Raw genomic sequence first — 13,584 nt, 5'->3', positions numbered from 1 at the left:
GTGCATTTATGCAACAACAACAACAAACACCCCTCAGGTTTAAAAACAGGCCACACGTCCACAGAACCCACATGACTCAGAAAAAGCTGGTCCGCTGCAAAATCCGCAGGTCAGATTCGTACAAAACCAAACTCATTTGAATCCGTTGCAGATTTCTCTAACACCCCTAGCTATGACACAGCCTCTCTTCACTGGATCCCATCATCAAGATGAGTTGATAGTTGTCTGCTGGTGTAAACAACTAGAAGATAATGTAACTTGAAAGGAGGCTTTGAAAACAATTTCTTCCAACTTGAATCCTTCTTCCTCATCTTTCCCCACCCCCACCCCATGCTGCCCTATACCAACAAAAGGGGAAACTGTAGTCTTCTGGGATGTTCACACAAAACACATGATGTGTGGGATCCCCATGCAGCATTATGTAGTCTTACTATTAGTACAGCTCCAGTACTACATGCACATACTAATGCAGTGGTAGAGAATCTATCCTAGGCCTAGTTCTCACTGAGATGGTACCTGTGACTGGGCTTTACCACCTCAGTTGGGGGTGGGAAACGCTCCTCTGTAAAAAAGTAGAATCCCTGCGGGTGGAAAACTAACAAGTTAGGGAGAGAATGCTTTTCCGTGACATGCTGTTTTTCTGTAGAAAGGGGATTTGTTTGTATGGAGAAGCATTCCATCATGTGTTAGCCCCCACTCGCAGTCTCTGAAGTGGTACAGCTCATACACAGGTTGACTACTTCAGTGGGAAGAAGGCCATAGTCTCATGAGGAAGCAGGTTAACTGGTCAATAAATCCCAAGCAAAACCTTCCCTTCCCATCCTGAAGTCTCGTGCAGAAGACTTATGAGACACAATTCACATACACAGTTACTAGGCATCTTAACTACCAAGGAAGACTTCCACCCCAAAATTGTTAGTGACAAACAAGATCGGGTTGGGGAATTGCTGACCTAAAGATCTTTCCTATGCCGTTAGAAGATCTGAGGCACTGAGAGCAGATACAGCCCTATTCTGTCATACTTCCTTTGCCCACCCTCATCCCAGGCCCACTCTGGAGGAAAACCAAAGTCCCATTTGATCCAGTAGCAGGGGGCCAAGGGTGAGCAAAGGGCCCAGTGAAAGAATGGAGGAAGTAGTCAAGCAGCCTTATCCTTTGTTGCTGCTTGGAGCTTTTTAAAGGAACTGTCTGGCTTGACAGCTGGGGACTGTCTTCACGGGCGATTTGATGCGAAGTTAGAGCAGTCTGAATTCCTTCGCGACAGATGACGTCATCACCAATCCACTGCCAACCAGCTGCTTCCCTCTTCAAAAGCCACATTGCCTGAAACTCCTTTTACTCCGACTTTTTTACTTAAAGCGGCTTCCTGGTGGTTTTGCCACAGCGTGCCATGTCTCCCCCACATTAAATCCTGGGCATGCTTCTGTGACCTGGCAGTGACATAGTCAAGGGGGTGGGACGCCCCATTCCCTCGTTTCCCCAGTTGAAGTAGTTTTCCCATATCCACCACCCCCCTTCTGTGCCTGTTTACTCATAAGTAAGAAATAAATCTTGCTCCCTCACTGTGAATCTTTAACATATACCAATGCTGGATGAAATTCTCTGTACAGCAACCCCCTTCTGTGCATTTTTACTCAGAAGAAAGAAAGAAATCTCACTCCCCTGCAGTAAATCTTTAACAGGCCTCAATGCACTTGGAGCCATGGTAAATAGCTAAAGCATTTAAAGGGTTAAAGGCTAACTTTAGTATCTTGCCCTGAAGTGTTCTTTCGCTTCTCCGTGAAATCCCTATCTCAATGTTGTGCTTCTATGAAGTTTTGTAGTTTCTCTGTTATGTAAATTCACAGTAGCAGCTCATTGTGAGCAGGGAGAAGGAGAAAGGCCGGTAGAAAAGGGGGCATTGGAAGCAGTAATTCCATGGCAGAGTACTGGAATGGGGCAAAATTGGGGGGCTGGGCTGCTTTCATGGGAAGCCTTCAGATGCTGCACTCTAGAATCAGGGATTTTGGCTTCTCAAGGCAAATGTGCACACACTGAGGGAAAGGGGGAGAGACAATGTAGTAGCAGGAGGAAGCCTTCAGAATTGTTCTCCGTTCATAATAACGTAGTAGCAGTGGGGAGCCTGAACAGAGGCAGGAAACAAGCCTCTCTCATTGGTTGAGCAGCCCCTGCCAGCCTGATGACATTCAGTTCTACTCCCCCTACTCCACCAGGAAGTTTGTTCCTTTCAAGTGCTGTGTGACCCGTAAAAAGTGGATTTTAAAGATAAGGTACTCTTGGCTTTTCTTGCTTCATGTGTCCCTGATGAACCAAAGCCAATTCCATGAAAATCCGGGTAATCCTCCAATGCACTTCTCATTCCATTGTCGTGAAGATCCCCCCATTGGCAACTCTGTAACATGGTCAATTATGCAAGTGTCTGTTACCACCACCAAGAGCAGTTAGCCTCATTACCAGATGTGACACAGACATTATTCCTGTGTCCATTGTATTCACATATAAAACAAGGGGTGGGCATCTTGCTTAAACAGTACAAGGAACAATGTATAGAAAATCAGTATGGTGTAGTGGTTGGAGTGTTGGACTGGAACTTGGGAGATCCGAGTCCTAATCCCCACTTGGCCATGAAGCTCACTGGGTGACTTTGGGCCAGTCACGGAGTCTCCGTCTAATCTACCTCCCAGAGTTGTTGTAAGGATAAAATGGAGAGGAGGAGGAACCATGTAAGCCGCCTTGGGTTCCTCGCAAGAGGAAAAAAGGTGGGAATAAATATGTTCGCACACGTGCCCACAACAGAGAATGCTAGAGGAGGGAAATGAACTCTTCTCCATCCTGCATCTCATCTCCTCACGGTTGATTAATCCAGACACTTTTTTCCATTACTGGTTCCCATATGGCAGGGGTGCAGAACCTCAGGCCTAGTGATGTGGGTTTTCCAGAAAATGTTGAATTGGAAAATTTTCTGGAAAAATGTCCAATGCAAATGAAGTTAATTTGCATGGGGTCATTTGCATAGGAAAAAAATCAGTTTGCCTCAGGAAATGTTCTAATGCTCTAGAGAGATCTAATTTAGCATGTTTATTTTATTTGTATTTACTAAATTTAAAAAATGTATGCCATGTTGATTTTCTTTCTCCCAATCCACCCCAGGTATTTGACCTGAATATCTGAGGGGGTAAAGCACACTTAATGAGATTTAAATGTTATACTATGCAGAATTTTTATTGGAATACTGGTAAAAAAATTAAGACAATAGCATGTACTTCCCTTACATTGTTTACATTTAAGGGGAAAAAACAAACATACTGACAACTGTTGACACACTGCAACCCAAAGAAATGTGCATGAAACATTGACAACCACTCATCTATTTCAACAGAGTTCAACTCTCTGCCATTAAGGTTGTTGGGGCACCTTCAGTAAGATTGTCAGTATTTATTAGTTCCATTTCACTCTGAGACATATATGTATTTCAATTACATATTCTTTCACATACTTGCTAAGTATAATCACCTGAAAAACATTAATTACAACTTCGAAACTGCCATTAGTTGTAATTAATGGTAATGTAATTAACATTAATTACAACTTCGAAACCCTAATACTGTATTTGCAATTGCCATCCATTCATTTTTACTGATGAACTTAAGAAATGGAAATTTTTCTGTGGAAAATTAAAGCACTGGAAATTTTTCTGTGGAACATTTTCCACCCCACCCCACATCACTGCTCAGGCCCAAGGGTCAAATCCAACCCTCCTGGGGTCCCAATTCAGCCCTCAGAGGTCCCATATGACCATGCCCCCTTCCCCTGACCACGCCCCTTTCCCCTAACCAATAATCGTTTGGTGGTTTCCTGGCTTTTGTGCAGTTTTCGCCTCATATTCTGAAAAGTTGAAATGCCTCTCCTACAGTTTAACCACTGGACGTCAGAGCTTTAAGGTAAAATATGCTGGCTTTTTTGGACCCGCCCATTTTGCCTTCGGGCTCCACCCACAACTGGTATGCGGCCCTCAGGCTGAAAGAAATTCTGCACACCTGCTAAACAGGAAGTGAGTCTTGAACTGAGAAAAGCGGCTGGAGCAACAGACTGAGGGGAGGTAAGGTCCAGGCCTGCGTAGAGTTCAGCACTCCTCTCCCTTTTCTGTTATGCAAGACACCCCCCATGCCACTTTATATGTGAATAAGGCAAACACCATGCTCCCACCACAATAACATCTTAGCCCTGCTTAGCCTAATGCTAAGGACCACGATGCAGCTCCTCAATTTCATGAATAGCGACAATGAAGATAAAAGGCTGCACTGTACTGCCCATTTAGCAGGGAGAGCATCCCACTGGATCCAGCAGGACTGAATTCCAAGTAAACATGCATGGGATCACGCATCACAGCGTATTTCTTCTTCTGAACGGATGTCACCAGTCCCAGTCCTGAACAGTAAAAATGTCCCAGTATGACGCTCTTCACTCCATTAGTGTTGATTTAATCCTCAGCTCTGGAAATGAACAACTGCTGTTCATTTATACACAGCTGAAGGATCTTTTAAAAGAAAAAGAAAGGCCTGTCATTCAGCAGAAAACTCCATTTCTGATTTAACATATGGACAGGTCTGAATAAATTGCTATGCATATTAAACTGGTAAGGAAGCAGCTGGACTAACGTTACTAAGACACTTCAGGTCCTTTCAGAAACCAGTGAAAAGGCAGGCATCCCAGTGTCGTCTTAGTGGCATAAAACAAATCCCTTAGAAAGCAGAGGATGTTTTTGGAATTAGCTTGCTGAAAGCTATTAAAAACTAATTGCATTATTGCCAGTAGAGCTGAGCAGGTGAGGTTCCCCTTAGAGCTTCAACACAGAAAAAGACTGAGAGCATTTCTTTGGGAGGAACAAGCAAGCAACCATTCAGCTTCCTTACACTTCAACAGGAGCTGGGATCACCTTACACAGGTGTGCTCAGAGCTTAGCAAGATTAAGCCCGGAATTGAGAAGCAGCATGCATTTTCAGCTCCTTTTATATTCTCCCTCTCATTAATCAGGTCAGTGAATAAACCTAGCAAGACTGACAGCAGGCCCAATGTTGTTGCCCTGTAGTTTCTTAAAGCCATCCATAAAGCCATCCTGGGGATCCTTCTGGATCAAAAGATGGGACAGACATCCAATTCATTATCACAGGCTCGATTCATGGCCAGACTGCCTATTGTGCCGGAAAAGACATCCTTACCAGGGGATCGTAGCTCTAGGGAGATCTGCACAGGCACCTGTCAGGCCTGCTCCCACCCACACAACAGCCAAGGAGCCATCTGCCAGATTTGGCTAGTTAAGGAGAAAATGCCGTGTCACAATTGCAAAGCCAGTTCACAGAACCAATGCAATGGGAATTGAACTGCATTGATCTGCACTGGTGAAGCACTCATCTGATTACTACACCATCCATTCAGGTGATTCCTCATCACACGTTTGCAGAGATTTATAAAGGGCCATAGTGGTTCAATGCGCTTTGGGAATTGTTTGGCGCTTTGTCCAGGGACCATGACGCCTTTGCTTTTCAGAGATGTGGCTTGATTGTTTTGTGTTCTCCTGCAGAATGAGGTCTGGTGGTCTTGCTTGACTTATCAACAGCAAGTTGCTCTTCAGATACCTCCCTACAGTATGCTTGGTGCTTTCTACCTTTGATAGACACACTGCTGATTTCTGAGAGGTTGCTGGTTGGATAGTCCTGGCTTTAAGCAGGAAGTTGGAGTACAGCGCTTTCCAACACTATCATTCTAAGGCGGGGCGGGGACACTTGTGGCCCTCTAGATTTTTTGGCCTAGAACACCCATCAGTCCTAGCCAGCATAGTCAATGTCGAAGGATCATGGGAATTGTAAGCCAAAACATCCGGAACTGTAGGCCAAAACAAGTCACCCACCCCTGCTCTAAGGCATATCTACATATTCAACAAAATCATAGAATCATAGAATAGTAGGGTTGGAAGGGGCCTACAAGGCCATCGAGTCCAACCCCCTGCTCAATGCAGGAATCCAAGTCAGAGCATCCCTGACAGATGGCTGTCCAGCCTTGTCTTGAATGCCACCAGTGTGGGAAAGCCCACCACCTCCCTAGGTAATTGGTTCTATTGTCGTATTGCTCTAACAGTCAGGAAGTTTTTCCTGATGTTCAGCCGGAATCTGGCTTCCTGTCACTTGAGCCCATTATTCCGTGTCCTGCACTCTGGGATGATCAAGAAGAGATCCTGGCCTTCCTCTCTGTGACAGCTTTTCAAGTACTTGAAGAGCACTATCATATCTCCCCTCAGTCTTCTCTTCTCAAGGCTAAACATGCCCAGTTCTTTCAGTCTCTCTTCATAGGGCTTTGTTTCCAGTCCCCTGATCATCTTTGTTGCCCTCCTCTGAACCCTCTCCAGTTTGTCTGCATCCTTCTTTAAGTGTGGTGCCCAGAACTGGACACAGTACTCCAGATGAGGCCTAACCAGTGCAGAGTAGAGGGATACATACGCAATGTCCTGATGTTGGATCACTTCACAGTGTTGGTGGTGGGGGGATGGCATTTTTAAGTATCCCCCCTCCCCAACATTATTATTTGTTTCATGAACCTCTCTGGATGTTGAAAACTAGGCACATCAGGGAAAGGACTAAGCTAGAAACTCTCTCCATATGTATTAATTTTCCCTATGAAGAAAGTTGTTCTGGATTTTTTTTTAAATGGGAGGTGGGAAGCAGATTTCCAAACTGTGATTTCTCCCATTTCATCTGCAGTCTGAAAGGGCTCCAGCATGTGAGTTTGATGAATACAAAGGCCTTAGCATCATGGAAACAGCAATAAGGCATATATTCTATATCTCTACTCCACACACTCAGTGAAGTGAAGTGCAAGTCAAATTTTATATAAACGATAAAAGAGATTTGAAACATGTATAGGTCAGGGCCTCAACCAGGGCAAATCAGTGAAAGTCCAAAGACATCAATGGGCCAGATGACTTTTTGATGTAAATTACTGGAGCTCCATCAAGTGCAGAAGGGCTTCACTGATTTATCTGAGCTACAAATCCGGCACTTTTCACCTGGTCATTTTTCATTTTTTAAAAACAGGCTGAGTGTCATTAATAGCTAAACTATACTCTGCATCATTGGAAGACCACGGTACACCAGAACATACAGTTAAAGCAAACGAGCGGCACACGTTAGACAAATGCCAATGGGCTCCAGTAGCTGCACACTGCCTGAACCTTAAAACAGAATCAAAGAAATGTACAGCACAATCCTAGACATGTCTACTCAGAAGTAAGTTCCACTCTGTTCAATGGCACTTACTCCCAAGTAAGTTTGCAAAGGACTGCAACCTTAATGCAATGAATCTGACAATTCTCTTTTGCACAACTGGCATGCCACAGCCTTTCATTTCCATATATTAACTTGCCGCTGGGCCATACAAAGAAATGAAACAGCATGTTCTTTGTAGAGAAAGGCATCCTAACACCATTGCCTGGAAACCTCATTATTAGCGTCAAATATTCTCCTTCTACCCCAAATCAAAGGACATAAAGGCACCACGACCCTGCAAGTTTTACAATGTCAGTGCAGGGAGACTTTATGTTAGAACTGCATCCCGTGCTGATACAGTACAAACAAGCAAGGATCCCTGCTGGCATTACACAGCCATTGGCTGGGATCCCTAGATGTCTCACCTCCTCTGCAAACAGTCTCTCTCCCAGTGCTGCAGAATACTCAGGAGGTAGGGTTAGGAGGCATCTATAAAGAAAGGGATAGCACACACCATTCCCAGCCAAATCAATTTGGGAAGAAAAAAAGAAAGGGAGGAGAGGCAAACCTCAGACTGGTGCTCAGAAATGATAGTTATGTTCCTGCAGTATTCTATGATAAACCATTCTAGTGATTGCTATCAGAATAAGATGGATCAAGACCCTTTGGTCCTTGAATATTATTTCTGAGACACATCATATAATAAATGTTCATGACTTAGCAACACTTCCCTGGGGTTTTGCCTTGTTGGCTTTTGTTTGTGTGTGTATGCGCACATGCGTGCTGCCCTAATGCCCCCCGCCCTTCTGCTTGTAAATATATTTGGACTTACTCCAGAGCACCAGTATTCCACAGAGTTGGCCCTCCTTTCCTTTCCTCTCCTCACCTCATGGCTCTTCCACCATGTGGAATTCCTTTGGCACTCATGCTCTTTTGCGGGGTCATACAGGCATCTCTGCCAAACACGTTCACTCTGAACACGTGAAGCTGCCTTATCTCAAATCATCTGCTTTAACCAGCAGCAGCAACTTTCAAAGTCTCAAGCAGAGGAGTCTTTCCTAGCCTTGCTTCCCTGAAACTGGAGATGTGCGTTTGACTCATCTAGAATATAGCATTGAGCTATGGGCTCTTCTTTGAAATCAGGATTGTATAGCCTGTGACTGAAAGCATAAAGACAATCTTGTAAATATATCCACAATAACGACTAGCCCACAACAATTTTCGGTAACCTATTTGCTCATACTTGTCTATGTGGCGTAAAGGTGGGGAGAAAATGAACATTTGTCAAGCTTTACTGCCTGGTTGGCTGGAGGCAATTCTTACTCACCATAGGTCTGCAGGTGAGTGGCTAAACCTGTACAATGCGCAAGGACTATGAAATATCTGTGATCTGTAGAACACTGGCAGCATATAACAAAAGCCCATTTTTAAAATTTATTTTCATCTTAACAGTGCACTGACAACATGTGGCGGCGTTACACTGTCTCCTCAGACTCTGGTTACCCTTAATAGAAATGCGAACACATTTGTATGGCACGGATGGGTAGCTGCTTTTCCTTTCTTCTCCTTTACACCAGAATTAATGGTACAGAGTCACAGATTTTAGCTATCTATTTGTAGGCCTAAAGTTGATTGTATACTTGTTTCACCCAGTCTGTTAGAAGAGAACAGCATCAAGTTTACTGGTTTGTGTTTCCCCAGAAGTAAAGAATCAGGGTGGGGGAAATGAGCCAGGGAAAACTTCAATTCTGTTCAATGGGGCGCTGCTCATGGGGACAGTGGAAATCTCTATCAACAAGGCAGAAACATGAGTTCTTTCTTCCAGTATCTGAAAGGCAATTATACATGTCACGTCAAATCTCTTTTTAACAGAGTGCCCCTCAGTTTTAACAGCACAGCTGGTGATTAAATCTATCCTCCCCTCTATAGAAAAGGCCTTCGCTCTGTCGAGGCAGATGGTTTTGGAAACCCCCACCTCTTTCACATCCCAGCCATTCAGGCTGCTGTACCCAATACAAATCTAGCCTGTGTGTGTGTTAACTCTCATCTGACACATGACAGGTTTGCTGCCTATGAGTGTCACTGTGTTCTCCGCAGGAGAGGAAAGAAAAGGAAACAAAGAACTGCTCAAGAGAAAGTTGAAAATCAGGGTTCCTTTCTGCGAACATGAGGACGGTGCATATAGCCACTTGTTCGGCGCCATGGATCACAATGGATGAACACTGCTGTGTTGAAGGGCGATGGCAGAAATGCATATTTTAGCTATGTATAATTTGGGCAGGCATATGGTGGCTGGATCAACATGGAGTTACTTTAGTTAAATACTTATGATTTCAGTCACATGGTTATAAAATATCACCTGTTTTAAGCCTGCCTTAAGGTAAAGCACGTTGTGCAAACTCTATAAAATAAATTCATATAGTCTGAAGGAACAGAGTGGATGCCAAAGATGGTGAGCAATTTGTGCTCTGATATTTACTCTGGAACAGTTAATTCCCAAATGTGACTGGGGGGGTGGGTGGATTGAGTAAAACCATAAAACATAGTTAGAAACCATCTCCATGAGGGCTAGAATCTTGTTTTAAGTTTAAAAAAAAAAAAAAACTACAGCAGAGATTAGGGTTCTAACAAAGCCTCCAGATCACACAAAGGGGCTTGCGGGCCTGCTATGTAGCTGCCAGGATACCCCCCTGATAGCATCACAATGTGAGTAAATGAAACATCAGCTTTCCCAATCCGTGAGGTTCGCACTGCATATAAGCTTTCTCAGAAGGTGCTGGAAATGACAACACTCACACAGCATCACAAGGGTCTCCTTAGTATCTCCTTGAGATCTTGATCCATATTACGCTGGAAGCATCTTTCTATTGATTTCTGTGGACTTTGCATCAGTTCTATAGCGAGCTGTGTCTGAATGTAAGGATTCGCTTATACAACCAACACTAAATAGTGTGAGAGCACTGGAAAACTAACACCAGTGAATAAATGGATGTCATGGCTTCAGCCGTACAGCAAATGAGAAATGCAATGAGCCTGTTGCTGCTCTCTGACATCAAGCAAGGGTGACGCCCATAGCACCGCTGTTTAAGAGCAACAGTGTCATCGTGAGCTGTGAAGTAACGTCAGTACCAGTTTGGCTGAGGCAGTGCTCTCTCAGCACATTCTCTATGGCTTAACAAGGAAGAGCCAAGTTGCTAGGATCAGGTCTTCAGTGAAATGAGAACAGCTACAGAAAACCAATCAGTCCTGCAGCTGAGACCTGGCCCCTCCACTCCCCTCTCCAACCGGGTAAGCTGCGTGTAGTAGCCTAGACACAAACGCAAGCAAGGGTGCAAAAAAGAACAGGTTCTGTCACACAGTCGAAGCGGTGAGTGTGGAAAAGTGGTTATAGGATTTTTAAAAAAAAAATTAAAGAAAAGTACTTATAACTTGTATGGAGTAAAAACTGTACAAACAAAATTTTGCACAGCCCAAAGATACATGTATGTATGAGTGTGCATGCCAACAGACAGACAAACAGACAGACAGGAGAAGCAGGAAGAAAGGCATGTAATTTACATGAAGGAAATAGATGTTGTGTGATAAATTATGAAACAGGCGTCTCAGATTAAAACAAACAGCCTTTACAGTAAGCAAGAAGTAATTAATGGAAATGGCATCTAAATACAAACCATCTCCTTGGAGAAATATCTATACCTATGTATTACTGAATGCCTTAAATGTCATATTGGGACTGAAAGTGAGGTGGCTTTTTGTTTTTGATTTGACAGTTGAAGGAGGAGAGAGGAAGAACCTCACACCTTTGTTGAGAATGGAGGGACTGATTCTTACAACCCACACAGGCACACCCCCTCCTTTCCCCAAACCTTGTCTCCTTAAAGCAGCCTTCATTTAAATGCTAGGGTGTGATCAGCATCCCAAACCTGTATGCCAGTGAGTCAGTGAGTCTTTATTTAGAAGATCATTTTTGCTGAAGCACAAAAGGCTACAGCAGACAACTGCACTAGCCCAGGCTTTTTGTCCTATTTACCTGCGGCAGCTCAGGCATGGAACGTTTTGCATAATGTTTCGCTTACATCAAAGGGCTTTGTTCTCCGCTGCTTCACTGCATTACCCCATTTGCAGGCAGCTCTTTTCCCTTGGCTGATCATTTCAATACAGAGAAAACATTGGGATAGGGGAATGCACATTTACACATGCTTCCATTTGCTCACTCTGTTGTTTCCCCATTCCTAGTCCACGCGACCCATGCTGCTTCTCCAGCCTTCCAGATCATGTAGCTTAAGAGTAGAGTTACGTTCTTAAGGGCTTTTGCATCTGAGGCTCAGTAAAAGGGATGTCTGATATCCTAGAATGAATTAATGAAACTAAGCTTCACCTCTTAAAAAAGAATAAAGATGCTGCCACCTTCAAAGCATTTTTGGTCAGGAATAGGAGACAGATGCTGGTAACCTTTTCAAAGTTGCCCTTTCTTGACAGATCAAAATTTGTCAGACCAAATGAAGCCCTCACTGAGTATTTACCAGGTTCTCTGTTGGGTGGGATTTACTGAAAATCGGTTCACCTCCCTTCACTCCTCCCCATTTTCTTGAAATTTCCATCCTTAAACAAAAGAAAAAGGTGGGGTGGGATGGAGATAAAGAAGGTGTCGCATGATGTCGTTTTGGGGGAGTGGGGAAAAGCAAATTTAAAAATACATTTTGCTTTTCAAGTCACTGGTGAAAAATCATCTGGGTGGAGATGGGCCACCTAACAAAACTGCTGCCATTCCATAAATATTAAAACATTTGTAAGATAGGAAATAATACTATCCTTGCTATTTACAACCGGACACTGACAATCACCACCCAAAATGCAGTGAATTTCCTCCAGCTTGGGAGTTAAAGAAACTAGCTCCTCGCTTTAGCTTTGACTATGTAGCTATTAGCATGACCATCTGCCTTACTACCAAACCTTGACAGGTGCTGCCTTTATAGTTTTCCACTTTATCTAACATCATCTAAAGCTTGATAGGGTTTTCCACCGAGCTTTTCATACCATTGCCAGAAAAGAGACTGGTCCCCACTAATGAACAAGTACACCTACAGAAGTTACCAGCAGATGTACATAGATATATGTATGTACCCTTTGCCTTTTACACAGTCTTGAGAGTGTGTAGAAAGACAGCCTACTGAAGATCTTATAATACCAACTAAGAGAGACGAGCTCCTCTGCCTGATGACTTATCTCTACAGATCTGGCAACATCCGACGCGGCCAAGCAAATCTTTACAGAATCCAAGTGCTAAGCGGGGATGAGCAGGCAGACGGAGAGGAAGAAAAGAAAAAGCTCTGTCTGGGTTTCTGCCAGGCGACGGCGGGGAGACTGGACAGCGCCAGGATCCCGAGCTTAGAAGCAGGTGCCCAAGGCTTCGCCTGGAGGAAGGTCGCTGCTGAACACCTGCGAAAAACAGGAAGCCCTTACCCGATGCTGCTCCTACTGCTGTTGAAGCCGGTGATCCAACAACCTGCAGAAAACAGGCACTGCTGCAGCCAAAACCTGCCGTCGCTGCAGCCGCGGAGCGCACCCACCGCCTGCGCCGCCGCCTGGTAGCAGCAGCCGCCCGCCTGCGCGCCGCCGCCGCCTGCTCCGGGGACACGCCTCCTCCCAGGGCCCGGCCCGGCCCCCTTGCCACTTCAGACCACGCCCAGCCCCTCGCAGCGCCGCCCCTGCCGCATTGTGGCGCCCTCCTCTCTCTCTCGCCCAGTCCACGAAGCGGCCTGGGGCGGGGGGCGAGCGGGCTGGCGGGGAGGGCGCTTCTCGGCACCTGGGGAAGTTGCCCGTGGAGCCTTCCGCTCGCTGGAGATTTGCAGGTGGCTGCTGTTGCTGCTGCTGCAGCATAGATCCAAAGGCAAAAAAGGTGGGGGTTTCTCCCACCCCGACCGCTTCCAGCCCTCCAAATTTTAGCAATGTCGAGGCTTCAAAAAGAAAAGAAGGCAAGTTAAGATCGTGGCAGACTGCGGCTCTGCTTTAGGTGAATTAAGGAGAAGGGCTGATGTGCCTTCCTCACACAGCCTTCCCCAGCATGGTGCCTGCCAGACGTTCTGGATTACAGGCCCCATAAACCCTATTCAGCATGGCCAGTGGCCAGAGATCATGGGAACAGCCCAGAACATCTGGAGGGAACCAGGTTGAGGATAATTAAGAAATTTTGGTCCTCCAGAACTTTTGCCCTACAGCTCACATCAGTCTAAGGGGATCTCTACACCTAAAGTTTATTGCGCGTTCATGGTTGCTCACTCGCTGAATTGCGCAGGTCCATTACACGACATAGTTGTTGTCCAGA

At 45.0% G+C, this 13,584-nt stretch overlaps 2 long non-coding RNA genes across 2 annotated transcripts in view; both read right to left on the bottom strand.

The window, feature by feature from the left end:
* The window catches only part of LOC146358749 (uncharacterized), a 119,463-nt gene extending 106,579 nt beyond the window's left edge, over positions 1 to 12,884 (bottom strand). Inside the window, exon 1 of the long non-coding RNA XR_014785647.1 lies at positions 12,723 to 12,884. This is a non-coding gene — a long non-coding RNA (uncharacterized LOC146358749). The remainder of the gene's footprint in view (positions 1 to 12,722) is intronic.
* LOC146358748 (uncharacterized) overlaps positions 1 to 13,584 on the bottom strand; it is an 862,550-nt gene that overhangs the window by 153,207 nt on the left and 695,759 nt on the right. The gene's annotated exons all lie outside the window — the stretch shown is intronic.

This window comes from Heloderma suspectum, chromosome 1 (assembly GCF_057233095.1).
Source record: "Heloderma suspectum isolate Gila_16-S chromosome 1, 16-S_ref, whole genome shotgun sequence".
Lineage (NCBI taxonomy): Eukaryota > Metazoa > Chordata > Lepidosauria > Squamata > Helodermatidae > Heloderma > Heloderma suspectum.
This window is presented reverse-complemented; position numbering and strand designations above follow the sequence as displayed.